The sequence below is a fragment of the Nematolebias whitei genome, chromosome 13, assembly GCF_014905685.2.
Source record: "Nematolebias whitei isolate Nwh7 chromosome 13, NemWhi1, whole genome shotgun sequence".
NCBI classification, from domain to species: domain Eukaryota; kingdom Metazoa; phylum Chordata; class Actinopteri; order Cyprinodontiformes; family Rivulidae; genus Nematolebias; species Nematolebias whitei.
This window is the reverse complement of record NC_056510.1, coordinates 10977961-10996089: the sequence shown is the minus strand read 5'-3', so window position 1 is coordinate 10996089 and position 18129 is coordinate 10977961. Positions and strand designations below refer to the sequence as shown.

The following is an 18129-nucleotide window of genomic DNA, read 5'->3' as shown; positions in this document are numbered from 1 at the left end:
ATATATATATATATATATATATATATATATATATACTGAAATGAACTACTACTTATTTACTTATTACTTGTACTACTATTCCTACTTCGCGGTTTTTCACTTATCACGGGGTTTCAGAGTACGGATCCCCCGTGATAAACGAGGGACTACTGTATTAAAAAATGTAATATTTGGCTTCTACACTGAAGGTATTTCATGGAATGACTTATCTTTTAAAAGTACATTGTTCTAATTAACACCTACTCCAACAAATGAGTCCGTATATCCTTGAACATATTCCAGGTTACTATTAAAACATTCTTGTTTTTGATCTGACACAATAATAGACCAAGTTTTAACCCAATTGCTCTGATTTGGTCATAATTATTTCAGGACCCAGTTTGTCTGTGTTTACATGTGGCACACATGCAGAAAAACTGTGTTACCCTCCCCACCCCCCAAAAGGCCACCGAGGATGCTGGCTAACTGAACCCATCTGCTGGAATGGCCAAACACACACTGTGCTAATCAGAAACTTGCAGACTCTCAGCCAAAACAAAAGTCTCTATTTACACTACAAAATTAAGTTTAGAAGTTTTAAACAGCCTGGTGCTGAGGATGCTCCCTAGATGGCACAACTGCCTGTAATATGAACATATCATATTCAGACACTTGGCAAATCACACAGGGCTTGTCAATACCTATAGCTGCTAAGATGAGCATATATGTACACCGACTCAGAGGAGCTTGCACATCTTTCCTGACAGTGATGCCATAGGGTAACGATATACTGTATGTGATGGACTCATTCAAGCAGCAGTGGCCTCTTTAGTTCCCTTTTAACAAGAGGTTGTGACAAATATTGTGCATTTTGCACAATAGCTGAAGGGTAATAAGCCTGTTGATGTGTTTTGTGAACTATATATTATGCTCGTATCAAACTAGGTCATTCCAAGTTGCTTTTAGGCTTACATTTTGTTGTTGGTGTGAGAATTATTTATGAAGTCTGTTTTTCTCTGGAAGTCAGCACTAAATTTGTTTAATACAAAGGACTATAGCTGTAGGTGTAGAAACAGTTAAATGCCATGGCCAAATAAGTTAGTTGTGCTTTTTGGTGCTGTCTTATCAAATTAAATCAGACCTTCGTATTCACTTTGTTAAATGAGGATATTCTATTTTAAGACAAGTTATTTAGAAAAGGATTTCTCCTTATCAGCTAATCGGCTATATTCATACATTTCTTGGTCATATTTTAATTGGTATTTCTTAAAGATTTTTCAATAGTTTTGTATCTGAGATGTGTTTTATATTTATATTTATTCAAGGAGAGCTCACTTCTTGTCAGGCTTTGGTTGGCATGTTTTGCTGTTCTGGGTGCTGGTGAGATGCACAAAGCTGTCAACAGAGGTGTCAAACAAGTGACAAGTTTTCTGAGCAAGCAAAAAATAAAAATAAAAAAACCATATGGTTTGGGGAAAAGAGAGATGCGAGTGGAGAACTGAATTTGAGAAAGAAGTGAGTGCTGAGATAGTTTTTGTCATTTAGGACAACCTATGTGACATGTGATGATAGTCACATAAGCTATTAGAATTGTGCTAAATTTAGTGGCTATTAAAAAATGTAAGAATCATTTCCCATCCCTTATATTTATTTCATGTAAATGCCATTAACTAGGGTAAATTTCCTGAGATTGTTTGTCTGCCTTGTTCACTCAAACACACATTTCAAACATCAATTATGGGCCACTGAGCAGCTATTTTTAGACGCACTTTATGCTAATTTCCCAAAGTTACCTTCGCAGCAGAGTTGGTGTGAGTGACTCATTCCCTTCTTCACAAACTTTCCCAGTGTGTGTCTTTCTATCCTAATATTTGACTTTACATTTCAAATAAATAAAAAAAAGCTTTTTGACATCAACTGACTAAAAACATCAACTGTCAGACACTCTGCTTAACAGTGCAGTTTGGCTGAGGTTTGTTTTAGTCATCTATAACTCCAGAGCATCGGGTAAAATAAATGCTATGTTCACACAAAGTCTGCTTAGAGAAGTCATATGTATTTTAATGATGCTCGTGAAGATTCTCAGTCATCCAGGTCATGATCGATCCAAAAAAAGGTAAAAAAAACAAAAAAACCTCGACTCCTATTCTGAAGCTGAAGACGTTTGGCTTCCCATCTGGGATGCTTTATCAGTTCTAAAATGTCTGGAGTGTGGAGTTCACAGCTTTATAGAACTGCATGAGATGCCTCGTTGTGTGGAGTTTAGGCTCCCACAGGCTCGGGCGGACCTCAGTCCGCGCGGAAAATGTGCGCACTGTCCGCAGACGGTTGCGACTTCATACTCGAACGTACACCCTGACCAGCTGCAGCCTGCTCCACAGGCAAGGGGCGTTCACCTTCGGAACAAATTGAGGTCGCCGATTGGTCATTTGCTGACACGCCTACTGGATTGATTGACAGGTCAAAAAAAAAAAAAAAAGAAAGAAGAGAACTGACATCCCCAGCCACAGCAGTGTTCTGTGTTTATATGATGTTAATAAAAAAAGTTATAAAAATAAGAAAAAACAGGGAACGCTGGCCCTGCAGCCCACACATCAGACCAGTCCACTAGGAAATCCCCAGACCCTCCCGCAGCCACGCCAGGCCTGATTTTAATTCTTTTGTGACAAATTCATTCATTTCTCACAATTTCAGTCATGGCGTCAACGGATAAGGAGGAACAGATAGCTTGCCTCTTGGAAAGAAACAAAGGCCATTAAACCAGACCACGGGATGAAGAAGGGACATTTAATACATTGGTGTCACATACAGAACAGTCCGTCGCCAGGCAGTTTATTGTACGACACTGAGTATGCGTACACGGTCATAAAAATTGAGCTTTGCACGTAGGCCTGTCACGATAACAAATTTTGCTGGGCAATTAATTGTCTCAGCAATTATTGCGATAAATGAAAATATTGTTTGAAAGTTGACATTAGTAATTATTGTCAAATTTAAGAAGAAAAGTGGTTAATTTCTGTGTGGTACCTCTTTTAAACCACAGGATGGAAGTATAAAACTGTTTAAACTGAAGGATTCATGATGGTGAGGGAGCGAGCAGCAGCGTGTCTCTTTAAGAGAAATGGGAGGGAGGCCCCTTGTGATGGGCTGTCTCTCGTAGTTGTTTTTCGTTTTTCAAAATGGTGGATGCTCGGAATGTTTTGAGCTCTTTAGCATTTTTCACACAAAGCTTTTAATTAAAAAATCAGTAAACAAGTTCTCAGCTTCTTTTTGCAGAGAAAAACAACTTTTTACACAAAGGCACGGGTTTCATCCATGAATGTTGTACCTTTGACAAAACTGAGTTTTTTCCCCGAGATCGGCCTTTTATCTTAGCACGTAGCTTAGCTGCGTTTAACGATCCAAAAACGGGATTTTGGATGGTTGAAACAGATTTTAAAGAGAAAAGAGAGAGGGCGAGGTCAGTGAAGAGCACCGGAGTTGAGCCTTTTGTCATCCAGTGTCTAGTAGAAAGAGAGAAACATGAAGGAAAGATAAAGCCGATAAATGAAAATGAGGTAGATAATTTTCATTCATCATGCGATTAATTGATTTAATGTTTATCGCGACAGGCCTAAATGCACGGACATGCCCTGCGGGTGTCCGCTTCGACACTACTCTGGTACGCGCGGCCCTCCGCGGACTGATGTACGCCCGAGCATGTGGGAGCCTTTAGATTCACATGCAAACTGGAAGTACTCGCCCCGCAGAATGGAGGCTTGTTAGGCTTTTTGTTAACCTGAATCACAAGAGAGCTCACCTGCATTAAGGTGTGAATTGGAGTGGAGCTGACCAGGAATCAGCACTAAATGTTGCATTGTAAGTTTTTGAAAGTTGAAATCTGAGACCTCCTCCTCTTAGTTTTTTCTTGTTTGACATAAATGGCTTCCTTCACCCCCTCTCCAACCATCTGTCTTCTCTGTGTAAAATATGAACACTTTGGTCCTCAGCAGAGTGTCCCTTATCCTTGATGTGTAGGTGGACTGCCGAGTCTTGTCCTGAAGAGTTGATCTATGGTGTTGCCATGCGTCTGTGGAGAGGTTGTTCAGTTTCTCCAATATAGAGGTCTGAACATTCCTCACTGCACTGACGTGCACACCACGCCACTCAGCTTGGGTTTGGGTGTTCTGGCCTTGGGATGGACCAGCCTCTGTCTGAGGGTTCTGTTGAGTTTCAAATGTACTGGGATGTTGTGTTTGGAGAACAGATACTCCAGCAACATATGGGATGACAATGTTTTTGCATTTGCTTTTCTCTCTGTTCTGTTGTGCAGCCTGTTTTTGGATGTTTCTTGCTCAGGAATGAAAATGACCTTTTTCATACGGTGGAAACGGGGTTAATTATTTTGTGTTGAACCTTTGGATTAGCTCTGAGCTGGCTCCATTAGAAGCACTTTAAAAAATATTTTCTTTCGTAGGCAAAGAATCTCAATATTGAGGAGTTTATTCAGAAATCAGCATTTTTTTTTGTTTTGAATCATTAGCGGTAAATTGCTTACCGGTTGTTCTCCTTCATTTGTTTTGATTGACGTCTTCCGCAGCGTTTGGTTGCTCATGTGGAAACTGCAGCCGCAGTTTTAAAAAAATGCAGAGTCTCTGAAACGAAACGCTGATTGAGGAGTGGTTTCTAATAAAAGTATCTGTTGGAGACTTGGCATCACGGTGAGGAAGAACTGCCAGGACTAAACCACACAGTGTTGTTTCTTTTAGTTTTTTTTTTTTGTTTTTGCTACTGCCTGCGCAGAATATAAAGGTCAACTCAAGTTCTCACTCTTTTATGGTGTTTTTGTTTCACAGCACACATCTTCATAAAGCACAAACAGCACTCTCCTGTTTCTGCTCTTAATATTTGTATCGAAGGTAATGGAGAATTCCCAAAAGATCAAGTAGCAGTGGTTGAATGGTCCTAAACTTAAACTGCTGCTTTCATTATAGTTAAATTAGTCGTAAGCTAAGCCTGTGTTCTTCGAGACAAGGCAGTGTGCGCTTGTGAAGCACGTCCTCCACCTCTACTGTATTCCTCGGACATTGAGAGGGAGGAATACCAAGGTGACTCATGGCAACAAGCAGCTGATTTATGTAACGTGCTGTTCTGATTTAGCATAAACTAATCAAAGCTTCTGTATATGGAACAGACAAATGATCTACTTTAATCCAAACTTTTGGATTTTTATTTGTCAGCTCTCCAGTTCATGCTCCATTTATCCCACAGCAAACCACACAAACATGATGCACGTTTAACAAAAGAGGACATTTGCAAGATGGTGTCAAGGACATTGTGTGCATGTATAAAGTGTCTGCGAGCTTATTACTCTTACTTATCCTCGTCTGTGTCAATAAAAAAAGAAAACTAGACAGCATACAGTATTTTTTAGGTCTTGTTTTTATTGCGGAAGTAATTATTTATCAAAAATGGTTCCAACTAGTTGAAGATTCCCTTTAAATATGTAAAAGTTGTTCACTTTTCTGGTGGATTTCAAAGAAAGATCACACTGGAAGCTGAATTCATGAGGTGGCTAACAGGCTAAGAAATGATCAGTTCAAACTGATCAATAGGTTTTGCTTCTTTTCTTGCTGCAGATTGCAGACTCTGGTTTAGACTAATGTACGGAAAATAAGTGTGCAAGCAGTTTCACAACTTTTTCCTTAGAACGTCCTGAAGGAAGGTTCCCACAGTGCAAAAAAATCCTCGTGGCAGCTCAGAGACATGGATAGCTCTATGGTAGATGTGTTGAATACAGATGATGGAAAGACACAAACTAAAATGCTGAAGGAAGCAGTAGATAGCGTTGTTGGTTTTTTTTTTTTTGTCTGTTTGTTTGTTTAGACTAAGGTGTTCAGGCAGACACCATCTGTCCCTCCATCTGCCCATCTTTTTTTATTCTTTATTTCTTTCTGTCTCTATTTACCCACTTCTCCTTATGTCAATCTCCAGCAGTTACTGTGTAAAAGTCAATGTTAGGTCTGTCTCGATAAACAATAAATCAATTGATCGCATGATAAATGAGAATTATCAACCTTATTTTCATTTATCATCTTTATTGTTTCTTCATGTCTCTTTGTACTGAAGACACCGGATGACAAAAGGCTCAACTCCGGTGCTCTTCACCGACCCCTCCCTTTCTCTTTTCTCTCCCGAGCATCCGCCATGTTGAGAATCAAAAAAAAAAGTAAATGGAGAGAGCCCATGTCACAGCAAGGGGCCTCCCTCCCGTTTTTCTTAAAGAGACATGCTGCTCTCTCCCTCTCTATCCATCCTTCGGTTCAAATGGCCTTATACTGCTATCCAGTGGTCAAAAATGGTTCTACATACAACATTTTTTCTTAAATTTGACAACAATTACTAATTATTGTCAAATTTCAAACAAAATTATTGTTTATCACAATAATTTCTGAGACATTTAATCGTCCAGCAAAATTTGTTATCGTGACAGGCCTTGTCAATGTACATCCTGTACGAGCCACAAGTCCATCACAGAGACATGTAGCGACAAACGAGACAACTATTCACACTCACACCTTGTCCATTTGGAGTTAACGAGGAACCCAACATACATGTTTTTTAGTCTGGAGAGAACATGAAATCTTTATACAGATTGGCCCCATGCAGGCCGGGAGCCGACCCTGCAACCTTCTTGCTGAGAGGCAACAGCTATAACCGCTGCTGCCATGCCGCCTCTCGGGCAGAAACCATATGGCTTCAGTCTTTAAGCCTTTTTTTTTTGCCATCTTGTGCAGCATAGAAATGTTCTGCTCTTGGATGTTACGTTTGGAACCTGAGATTTTCATCTTATGCTCCATGTTTTAAAGTAGGAAATACTATCTGTGCATAACAAACTGCCACATCTTTAAAACCACCTGGCTTGTACTGTATGTATTCCTGTCCAAACAGCTCTGAACCATTGAGGCATGGCGTGTTCTGTGGTTTCTGACAACAGGATGTTGGCAGCATGTCCTGTGGGTTGTGGCATGAGGCTTTCGAAGGTTTGTCTTAGTTGTCTACATTCCATAGATGCTCTTTGGAATTGGCATGCTGGGAGCTTAGACCACTTTTCAAAGTCTGTATGTTTACTATATTCATTGAGCTGTTCCTCAAACAAGTTAGTTCAGATTCAGAGTTACCCAGTTCACTTTAATCCTGTGTGTTTAAATAAAAGCTATTTGGACAAGAAAGAAAGTCCAGTTGCTTTCTGTTAGAGCAATTAGGATCACCGTGAGATGTTTTTGAATAATGACGAGGTGCGTGCTCCTGAAAGAGGAAGCAGAAGGGTCTTACATGTAAAAAGTATGACCATGAACAGCAGGATTTATAAGAGGTTTATAGTCAAGCAGCATTTAACATGTTGGTGCTACCTTGATTATATTTATGAGCTGAACAGTGCACTAAAATGGAATGATGACTGTTCATCTCACCTGTTGCTGATTCGTGCATGTCCATGTTTCATTCTCAATAGCAGGCTTAAAGCCCTATCGACTAATCCTGTTGCCAATGATTGTTTGTTGAAATAGTTAATAACTGAGGGAATTGTAAACAATATAAAAAACAAAATTTGATAATATCTTTAAACATGCTATGTTTGTTGTATTTTAAGTCATTAACATGGATGTTGAGTTGAGTTTAACTTTACTTAACGTAGTTTAATAAAAGAATAAACAAAGTTATATAAAAAGAAAATAAATTTAAAACAAAAGCAAGCAGAAAAAAATCCAACAGTAGTAAAGTATATTCACAGTTCCAAGGATTGGGTAGAAGTATACATTTATTGTATGTTCTCTCCCCCTACTGGTGAGTCATGAATATTACAATGTTTTTCTTAAAATATATGAACAAAGATTCAAGGTTCTTTATTGTCATTCACATTAGACCTGTCGCGATTAACAATCAATTAATCGCATGATAAATTAAAATTATCGATCTGATTTATTTTATCGGCTTTATCGTTTCTTCGTCTCTCTCTTTCTAATGAAGACACTGGATGACATAAAGCTCAACTCCGGTGCTCTTCATTGGACCCTCCCTTTCTCTTTAAAATTAATTTTATTTGTCCAAAATCGAGTGTTTGGATCATTAAAAGCAGCTAAGCTGAGAAGCTAAGCTACGAGTTAAGCTAACAGGCCGACCTCGGGATAAAACCTCCGTCTTGTCGAAGCGCCAAAATTCACGGTCGAAACTCGTGCCTTTGTGTAAAAAGTTGTTTTTCTCTGCAAAAAGAAGCTGAGAACTTGTTTACTGATTTTTTTTAATTTAATGTAAAGCTTTGTCAAGTCAAGTCAAGTCAGATTTATTTATAGAGCACATTTAATGCTATCCTAAATAGCTCAAATCACACAGAGTGTCCGCCATTTTGAGAACCAAAGAGAGACCGCCCATGTCATGTCAGGGGGCCTCCCTCCCATTTTTCTTGAACACACATTGTTCGCTCCCTCACTATCCACCCTTCAGTTCAAACAGTCTTATACTGCCATCCAGTGGTAAAAAAAATGTACTACAGCGAAACAAATTAACAAGCATTTTTTCTTAAATTTGACAATTACTAATTATTATCAAATTTCAAACAATATTATCATTTATCGCAATAACTTCTGAGACAATTAATTGCCCAGCAAAATTTGTTATCGTGACAGGCCTAATTCATACCACATGTGGTCCATGAGGTGGAACAAAATTGTGTACACAGGGCCCCAGTTACACCCAATGAAAGTATAAAATGTAAAAGAAAAACAGTAATAATATCTAAGATATGAACTAAGAAAAATGTTAACGTTAAATATATATCTGTTTTAGATGGTAATATCAGTAGTGGGGACAAAGCCTACATGTGTGACTGAAGGCTGAACTTGCTCCACTCTAGAACAGGTTCAATTGGGAGTGTGAGACCAATAGCTTGATTGTAATTTACTTTGGAGCCTTCCATTCCTTCAGTCTATTCTAATTATTGCCAGTGTTTTTCCTTGCTGCTATTTGTCCCTGTGTTCCTGTTTCTGTGATAATTGAGTCACATTACTAATGTGACAATACGACAGCATCTGCTTCTTTTTCCCACACCCTTCAGTTATCTTGGTCTCCTTTTTTGTCACTCTTAGCTCTGTTGTTGTTTCCACGGTCACTGCTTTCAGTCATGCGGCCTTCGGCAGGGTCAACAGGACAGCAGCCAGCAATTTATTCACTTTTCGTTGTGGTGATGTTTGACATTTTATTGGTTGCCTAAAGCAAGTTTTGGTCTCAATGTGTTCTGTTTCAAGTTTACTTTGTCTAATTTCCTACAAAGAGTCAAACATCGGTTTCTTTTGAGTAAGATAAGTCCACTGTTTGTTAGGGCTGCTCAATTATTACTACAGTAGTGACATACATGTTGGTTATTATTGTAATAAAACTTATAGAAAATTATTATTCATTCAGTTTGCAATTTTTTCTTCAATTAAAGAGCAGCAAATTGCCTTCAACATAAATTTATCTCAATACTTTAATTAGCAATTTGGTGCACTTTCAGTTTATTGTAGGGCACTATGAAATCAGCTTTTCCCTCATGTTTTTTATTTTCTTTTTATTCTCAATACAATTTTTTAATTTTTTTTATTGAGTATCCTGTTTTGGTGATTTGAGCAAAAATCAAAATTTAAGCAAAAAAATAAATAAATTCAACTGAGTGCACAGCTCTACCATGTGTGATACATTTTCTCAACAACAAATTAAAAACATCCTTATTTACAGGCTACATAATTGATCTTTACCAGATTTCCCATATTTAATATAAAAGTTTTATGAAAATACTGTAATTAAGTCTCTTCAAAATATATTACTGAATGTTCCTTTTTTTCTTCTTTAGGTGCATTGTGTGGCGTGAACAGCGATTGACGGATTTGGTAGATAAAAACATCTGGTTCCTTACTCGCTGACTACTCAGTGGAACGGTGAGTTCAGACCTGTCACTTTTAGACATTTACTCAGTCGCTTTGACATTTTTCAGGAAAAATGGATGGATTTATTTAAGTACTTTGTTTAAAAAAAAAAGTGGCTGTACTAAAATAAGAGTTACTTTAAAAGTTACATGCAGTAGTCCCTTGTTTATCACGGGGTTTAAGGGACCGCGCCCCTGCGGTAAGTGAAAAACTGTGAAGTAGGGATACAGTGGTCCAAGTTCAAGTTTCACTCTCAATCTCCCTCCTTCTGTGTGAATCAACAATTTAAATTTAAATAATGTTACAGTATTTAAATTTAAATTGTAGAGAAGAGAAGCACAGCAGGACATTAAAGGTTAACCCTTCAGGCAGCTCTGCAGCACAGAGCAGAAATGTACTTCTTCATCAATTACACTATAACAGCTGAACATAGAAGTTCTAAAATAATTAAAAATAACTTTTAACACTTTTATATTTTGTGAGTATGACGATTTTATGATGTGACACACTTTGAATTTTAAGTTTGAGGACAAAAGTCCATCGGTGCAGCTGGACAGCAAAGGGTATGTGGGCGTGGCAGAGAGCCGCAGGTGGCAAAGAGGAGATCATGACAGGCTGCAGAGGGAGCTTCCCCCTGCACCTGTGGGCTGCACAAAGGTGCAGCAGGTGCTAAATCATTTAAAATAATGTATTTTAAATAAACAAATCTATGCCGCTCATGTGGCTCATCCATCAATCTTCCATTTGTGTATCGTGTCCACTCTTTGAAAAAACAGCGAAAGAGCGAGTCTGCGAAAGTTGAACCGCGAAGTAGCGAAGGACTACTGTATATCGGTGCCAATGTTAGAAAATGTATAAATACAAACCAAAAACTGACCTGCAGTCTGTTCTGGGTCAATGGAAAACAATTTGTCTCTAATGCAAGACAAACATTTAATTCTACCTAAGTTGGATATAGGATTCACTCAAACTCGGAGATACTTTAGTGACTGACAAGGAGTAACATTACCAGTCTATTAGAAGAAGCTACAGTACTGGTCATAGACACTGGTGTAATCCATAAAGACTCTCAGTGCCAATGCTCATCCCCTCTAATTTTTCAGCTTGGCAGTGGAGTAAATAAATACAGTTTTTATCCCCTTTTAATAATCCTTTGTTTAATTTTTGAAGGGAACATCTCATACTGCGGGTCTTCACCAGTGTGACTATTTTTAAAATGGTTCAAATTTCAGGGGATCCTGCAGTCTCCCTCCATCCCTACATATTTCTTTCCCTGTCTTCTCCATGAGCCAGTGAGTCGAAACATTTACTCGCTTGTCTGAGAATCTTTAAGGAGAAAGGACAGAAGGAAGGAAGGATTTATGTGCACCTTACTGTATGTCACTTTATTCTGCGGTTTCCAAAGCAAACAATCCAAGGAGCAGTGGATTCTTTGTTTTGTTTAAAAAATATATTATTTTTGGGGTGTTTTCAAGTTTTCTTCTTTTTTTTTTTTTTTTTTGGAAGCCCAAGGATTCGTTTGCAGTTTTGGCCTGGAGTTATTACACAAAAACATAAATTAAGTAAATAATGTAAAACATTGTTGCTGAGGTTTCTTAACAGCAGAGCAAAGAGATTTCAGTACTGCAGATGTCTACGTCATTGATAGAATGAAAACTTGCTATTAGAGTTTGTAATGAGACTGCTTTGGCTCTACTATTTGACCCAGATAAATTGTTACAGAGTCTGTTTTGAAAAAAATGCCACAATTACCAAGTGTGAAGGGCATTAAATGTATAAATTTGTTGCCAAGTTACATTTTGGGAGGTGTTTGATTTATTGATTTGTGCTAGAAACTCAAATGTATGTCTTGTCACTGTGGTACTTCTGGAGTACATTACAGATACGATATATCTGATTAAATAAAATTGTCCTTGTTACCATTTGGAGGCAGAGATGGCTCATTCACAGCTGGTGTTATTGACAGGAAGAGACATTTACCGTCCTCCTTGTGCGTCCCTGAAACAGTCCCCCGTCTTCCTGCTGAGTGCTATGGGGAGCAATCTGTCAGCTAGAGGAGGGTGACTGCCTTGAGAAGATTCTGATCACCGCAGTTCACCGTATGGCAACTGCACCCAGCAGTTCTTAGACAATGGCCCCCTGCTGTGTTTTTTATTTCTCCCTGGGGAAAGGTGAAGAAAAAGAACAAAATGGACAGATACAGAGTTGTTAACTTGGCCTTGGCTCCTCATCATCCTTTTTTATTTTTAGCCACTCTTAAACTAATCTTTCCACAACACAGTGGGGAAAGATTAGTTTGAACTGCAAATACGCATTTTTACAAATATTTACTAATGTGATAAGAAATAATAAACACCCCTTTATGCAAACTTTAAACCAAACCTATTAATTCTCATTATTTCTATCGCTTTTTATCAGGGCCCTGTTTGTGTCTTTGTGGTAGCTCGGTTTCTGTCACCTGCTGTTGGAAGCACAGCTGGTAGTATTCATGCACTCCTCCGTTTACCTCTCCTCCGTTATTGTAATGAATATTTAGTTCACTGTTGCCAAGATAGTCACTACACATCCAACTAGAATGTGATGTGCTGCTGCAGGGTAAGGCAAGTATTTGACAGCTTTTATCACTGCAGTGGTGTATTATTGTGTACAAATCAGTAAGCCAGAGATGCACAGAGTGACCAAAACACAAAATACATAAGAATCAATATATCTAAAAAAATATTTATTTCATATTTTTATTGTGGAGGGGATAAACAGCAGCAACACAGGAAATAACTAAGAAAGAGAAAAATTATATATGTTGCCTTTGTTTAATAATTGTTAAAGAAGGGTTTAGCATTATGTTGTAAGATTTTTTTCTTCAGTGTCATAAGATAGCTTTTGATAATTCACGTTTTTTGTTTTAATGCCACTGGCGTTCTATTTGAAGTACATCTGCTGCAGTTCAGACATTATTCAAATCATTATATTTTTGTAAATGTAGTTTTAAATAGATCAGCTTGGTACATTTGCTCAATTTTTATTCAAAGTGGTAAGTAATAATAAAAAAAAAACAAGAAAATTTTATTGTTTTTGTTTTTTTTTTCTTTCCAGAAGAATTAATTTGCTTAATTTATTCTTACGTGAAAACACAATTAGGTCCGTGCTGTTTTTGTGGCCCTGGATGTGGGTTCTTTATGTTCTTTACCCATGGCAGATTATTAGTTTTTGTTGAAAGCATCTTTGACATCTTCAGGTCTCTCACTTACGTTGGAGGGTTTAACTCAGAGCTTTTTCAAACAGACTAAATGATTTATACTGAAACCTTTTCAGTGAGTGGTCCAAGGATGCTACAAACTGGAGCAGATTGTTTTTTCAATTTATTTGATTTCAGTCTTGTGATCCTAGTGTGATGTTATGCTAACTATGTTTGGTATTAGCCAAGGAAAATGTAACTCCTAATCCTCTTAAAGTACTTTATAGGCAAATATTTTATGTTTAGGATGGTTTAGCAGGTTTTCCAATTTCATTTTGTAGACCAGATACTGATACAGATTTGAGTTTTCTACATTGTTGTTGGTTTTTTTTTGTTTGTTTATTTTTTCGTTTATTTTTTGCTACAAAATCGCCATGCCAGAAGGAACCAGGGTAGCCGTATTTTATTGTTGTCATATCCTTAGAGATTTAGTTTATATCTATGAAGTGCTGCAGTGGAATGAAACCTGCTTCAAAGGGTGACCCTTGGTACAACAGCTGGGAACCATATTTCAGGATGGTGTTTTCTTGTTAGTCACCGAAAGAACGAGGTGCTGCGTTTTGCTTGGAATGCATCTTCTCGGTTGCCAGATGAGTCTGACTCATCATCACGTCCTGTTTATTGTTTCTCCTGTTTTGACTCAAGTAAACACAAACACCCAGAAACAAACACATAATCAGAGTCAGAGAGTCAGAGATTCTTTGTCATTCGCACCACATGTGGTACATGTGGTGGAGTGAAATTATGTACACAGGGTCCCAGTTACATCCAACAATAAAATGTATAAGAAAAACAGTAATAAGATCTAAGATATGAACTAAGAAAAACATTAACTAAATATACACTAAGCACTAATAGCATATAAACATTATGTCGAACATCAGCACATCATGACTCCCAGGTGAAACCTGGATCTGCAAGGAACCTTCTTTACCCCTTTGTATTCATAAGCAAATTTGTTGCTGTTCATACATGCAATTTTCTATAAATAATGTATTCGAGAAAAGTAAAAAAAATACTCCCAACAATTCTTAATTGTCACGTAAGGACTACTGTAAGCTAATGCAAGTAAGCATTTTTCAGAATCTCTACAGGTTTTTTTTTTTTCTCTTTAAATTAAATGATTTGAGTCTAATAATGCACCATCTAACAGTGGTGGGTACAGCTAACCAAAAAGTTAGCTTCGCTAACCCATATTTTGCTAACTAAAAATTTAGCTTAGCTAAGGTTAAACAGGTTATAAACAATTGCAGAAGCTAATGCTAAACCGCTAACTGCTCAGACGACTGTCACTCAGTCTGCATCACACGTCTTTGTCTCCTTCCTGAGGAAGCTGCATCTCTGTCTTGTCTTGTCACGTGTACACACTAGCCTTCAGCTAGCTGCTGCTTCATCGACCAATCACATCTTATCACTTATACACGAAGTAAGCCAATAGTGTCCCTAACACTCTTCGAGACATGCCCATAACAGACAGGAACAAACTTGTGAATTTTTCTTAGTGGACTCAAAGTTGGCAAAACCTGATTTAGTGGAAGCTAATTCCACAAATAGTTTCAAACATTAATGAAAATGCAAATCCACTAAATGAAAAATTGGTTCCGCTGTTAGCAGGTTAGCAGAAATGTGCCCACCACTGCCATCTACTATTTAAGCAGGAATTCTTGTGATTTCCTCTTAGAATTTCTCTAAAGCATTTCCCTCTGATTCCTCATCTTGAATATGAGCTGGAAAAGGCTTTGATTGTGAACTTTGTGTGGAGTAGGAATAGGCTAAATTAGTTCTATACAGCGAGAGAAAGGTAGAGGTGGCCCATGACTAGAGAAAATGTGAAGCAGACCCTTCAATTTTTGTTCAATGCAATGCCAAAAACAAGGGGTGCACCGACTGCAATTTTCTGGCCGATAACCGATTTCTAAAAAGTCTGACCTGCTGATTCCTATTTTGGCCGATACTGATTTTGTTTTATAAGCGACACTGTCAGGTGTTATAAGATCACAATGCACCTTCAGTTTTCCAATATTATTTTGTTGCAATACATACCCTTGAACAATATCCTAGAAACAATACAAACGTGTTTTAACTGGCCATGAAGTAGTGCTCTGAAATATAAATGACGTTCAGGCTGTTGTTAAAAGTAAAAATAAATCAGTAAAATCAGTTTCTCGTGTAAGTATTGGCCGATTTCCCAAAATTAAGGAACTCGGGGCCAATAAATCAGCCAGCCAATTTATTGGTGCACCCCTACCAAAACCTTTTATAAATCTCTAGTAGACAGGGCAGTTTTCCTCTCAACTATCTGGTGTGGCCTCAGCATCAGTTAGGGACTCAAACAAACGGAACAAGCTTATTACTTTTAATAAACTTGCCTTTTTTACTTTTCACCTCACATGGACGTACCTGTATGTATTCACTGATTTATCTACACTCACCCTTCTTTGCCTAGTGGCAAAAACTGACTACAACAGTGACTTACAAGAGCACAAACAAGTTCAAACTTCTGTTGTTTCAAGTAGAACTAAAGAATAATGTCAGCTTTGCTCCAGTTGATATTCCCATACAAGAGCAAATGTTAACTGGTTAAAGCCTGAAGTTTGAGTTTTGTTGAATAAAATATGTTCATATGCACATTTTCCTCTACTATCCTTTCTTCTCAGAGTTCACCTTCATACATCTCTCATCCTAACCAATTTGCTTTTGGTCAGCTCTTTCCTTTCTTCTGTCCTTTCCATGTGAAAATCCATGTTCGCATTCAGTTCAACTGTAAAATAAACATTTTCTATTTATTAACAGTTGTGGTTTTCTGTTTTGGCTCTTCCTTTGTCAGTTACATATTTCACGCAGCATACGTTCTTTGTGGTTTGATAGAAACATGAATTTACTATATCACGTCTCAGTGATTAACATGTATTCTAAGTAAGAAATCCATCTGGAGAGTACCTGCAGTGTTTCACACTATAAGCAGCACCAACACTCTGTTGGTCTGTTTCTCATTCTCTTTATTTATGCTACTCCTCACAAGCTGTCATTCAACATTATCTTGCTGGTTTGTGAGCCATCCTTGTCTGAAACCAAACGGGCCCTGTATCGAAGCTCACATTTGTTTTGGAACCAGGAAGTGGGAACGCTGACCAGATGCAAAAACAATGTGGTCATCGAGGCAAGTCTGAAACAGCAGCTGCTGCCACTGATAGCATACATTCAGCCCTCCAGAGTCCGTCTGCTTTGTGTTTCAGTGACATGTGTTTTCCACTGTCCAAACTACAGCGACGCCTTTGTACAGTGATTGAACTTATTATTAATACAGTGGAAGGGGTTCTTTACTCCAACATCAGCTCTGTTTACTTCTTAGATAAATATTGAGCTCAGTATTAATGTTTAGTGCTGACGTACTGTGTAGTCAGTGTAGGTTAAATTATACAAATGTAGCACTTTGATTAAGCGACAGTACAGTCTGACTTATACAAAATGTCTGCAGGTCAAACGCTTACCAAATTTTAAATGTTTGTTATGTTAACAGAATCAACAAACTCTAGAAGTAGCTACTTACTTGGCTGTATTTGGTGGAATAAGAGGGAACTGGTTGTAGACGCTGGATGGAAGAGACAACGGTATCTACAAGAGGTTGTCCACAATACAGGACAAATTTACCACATACGGGATTGAATACCAAATCATGTTCCTATCGTGCCAATTTTATTTCTATACCATGTTTTTAAACAGCAAGGTTGAACAGTGTGTTATACAATGTGAATACAAACAAAGAAAAAGCAATCAATGAAATAATTACATAAAACTGAAGAAATACAGTTCAATAGGAAACACTACAACATAAAAGACTTGATTGGACTCTAATTAAAAGCCAATGTATAAAGTTGACTTTTCAGGCAGAATTCCAGACTGAATAGACTCTGCAGTGCAAATATCAAGCGGGAGGTTGATCCAGAGTCTCGAGGCTGCTAAAGCAAAAGCCCTCTGTGCTTTAACTTAGCCTTCGGCTGCTGTAAAATCATCTGGAAAGAAGATCTTAGTGCTCTTTTGGGGTTACAAAAGTCAAGAAGTTTAACCCTAAACTCTGAAAGTATGTAGCAAAACTCTAAACAAAAACAAACAGGCAGCGAAAACCTGCTTAAACAAGCTATTCATATGGCAATGTACACTATTGTAAATTATATTTTTAATAAATCAAATAAATCAACCCTTTCATGTTTGTTTTACTTTTTCATGGTTCATGATTCATCAGTTTATGCAAAATATTTTTAGCCACTCTTCATGTTAAATTTGATTAGGAACATGGGGAAATATGTGGGATTTACCTGTCTAAATAAAGGTTGAATGAATGTGCAGGAATTAGTTAAAAGTTATCCAAACATACAGTAATTGGGAAGCTCAGGACATGAGCCGAAACAGTTTGTGCAACGTTTGGTGCTTTCCAGGTGAAATTGCGTGGCCGATCAAAATCAAAATGTCCATACTTTTCTAGATTCATAAGTCTATTAAAATCAATTAAATCTTCAACACCACTGGCTGAAGTACAGCCCCAAACCATGACAGCGCCTCCTCTGTGTTTATAAGATGGCTGTAGACTTTCACTGCTGTACTTGAACTTTTTGAACATTGTTTTCCTCAAAATATTAAATGTGGCAAGAATTTCTACATCATCAAGAGGTTAACTCATGACTACAGCAATCAGTACAACACATTTCTAATGTTAAATTGCAGATACAATACAAACAACTCTCTCATACATGGTATTTGTTTTTCTTCGTTCTGAACACTTGCACTCTTGTAAGATGTAATTATATCCCGAAACTGGTGGTAATTTGCACCCACACATTTTGTGGAATTTTATACCCATCCATTACATTCATTTGTTAAATGTCCACAAAAAATGTGGAGCTGCAAATTAAGAACAACCTTGGAAGATGATTGCAGAGCCGTGTACTTCAGCTCAGCCTGCAGGATCTGACAGACAGG

At 37.8% G+C, this 18129-nt stretch overlaps 1 protein-coding gene across 1 annotated transcript in view; it reads left to right on the top strand.

The window, feature by feature from the left end:
- Positions 1-18129, top strand: part of adarb1b (adenosine deaminase RNA specific B1b) — a 129384-nt gene that overhangs the window by 28021 nt on the left and 83234 nt on the right. Inside the window, exon 2 of the mRNA XM_037686858.1 lies at positions 9845-9929. The gene's annotated coding sequence lies outside the window, so the exon portion shown is untranslated. The remainder of the gene's footprint in view (positions 1-9844; positions 9930-18129) is intronic.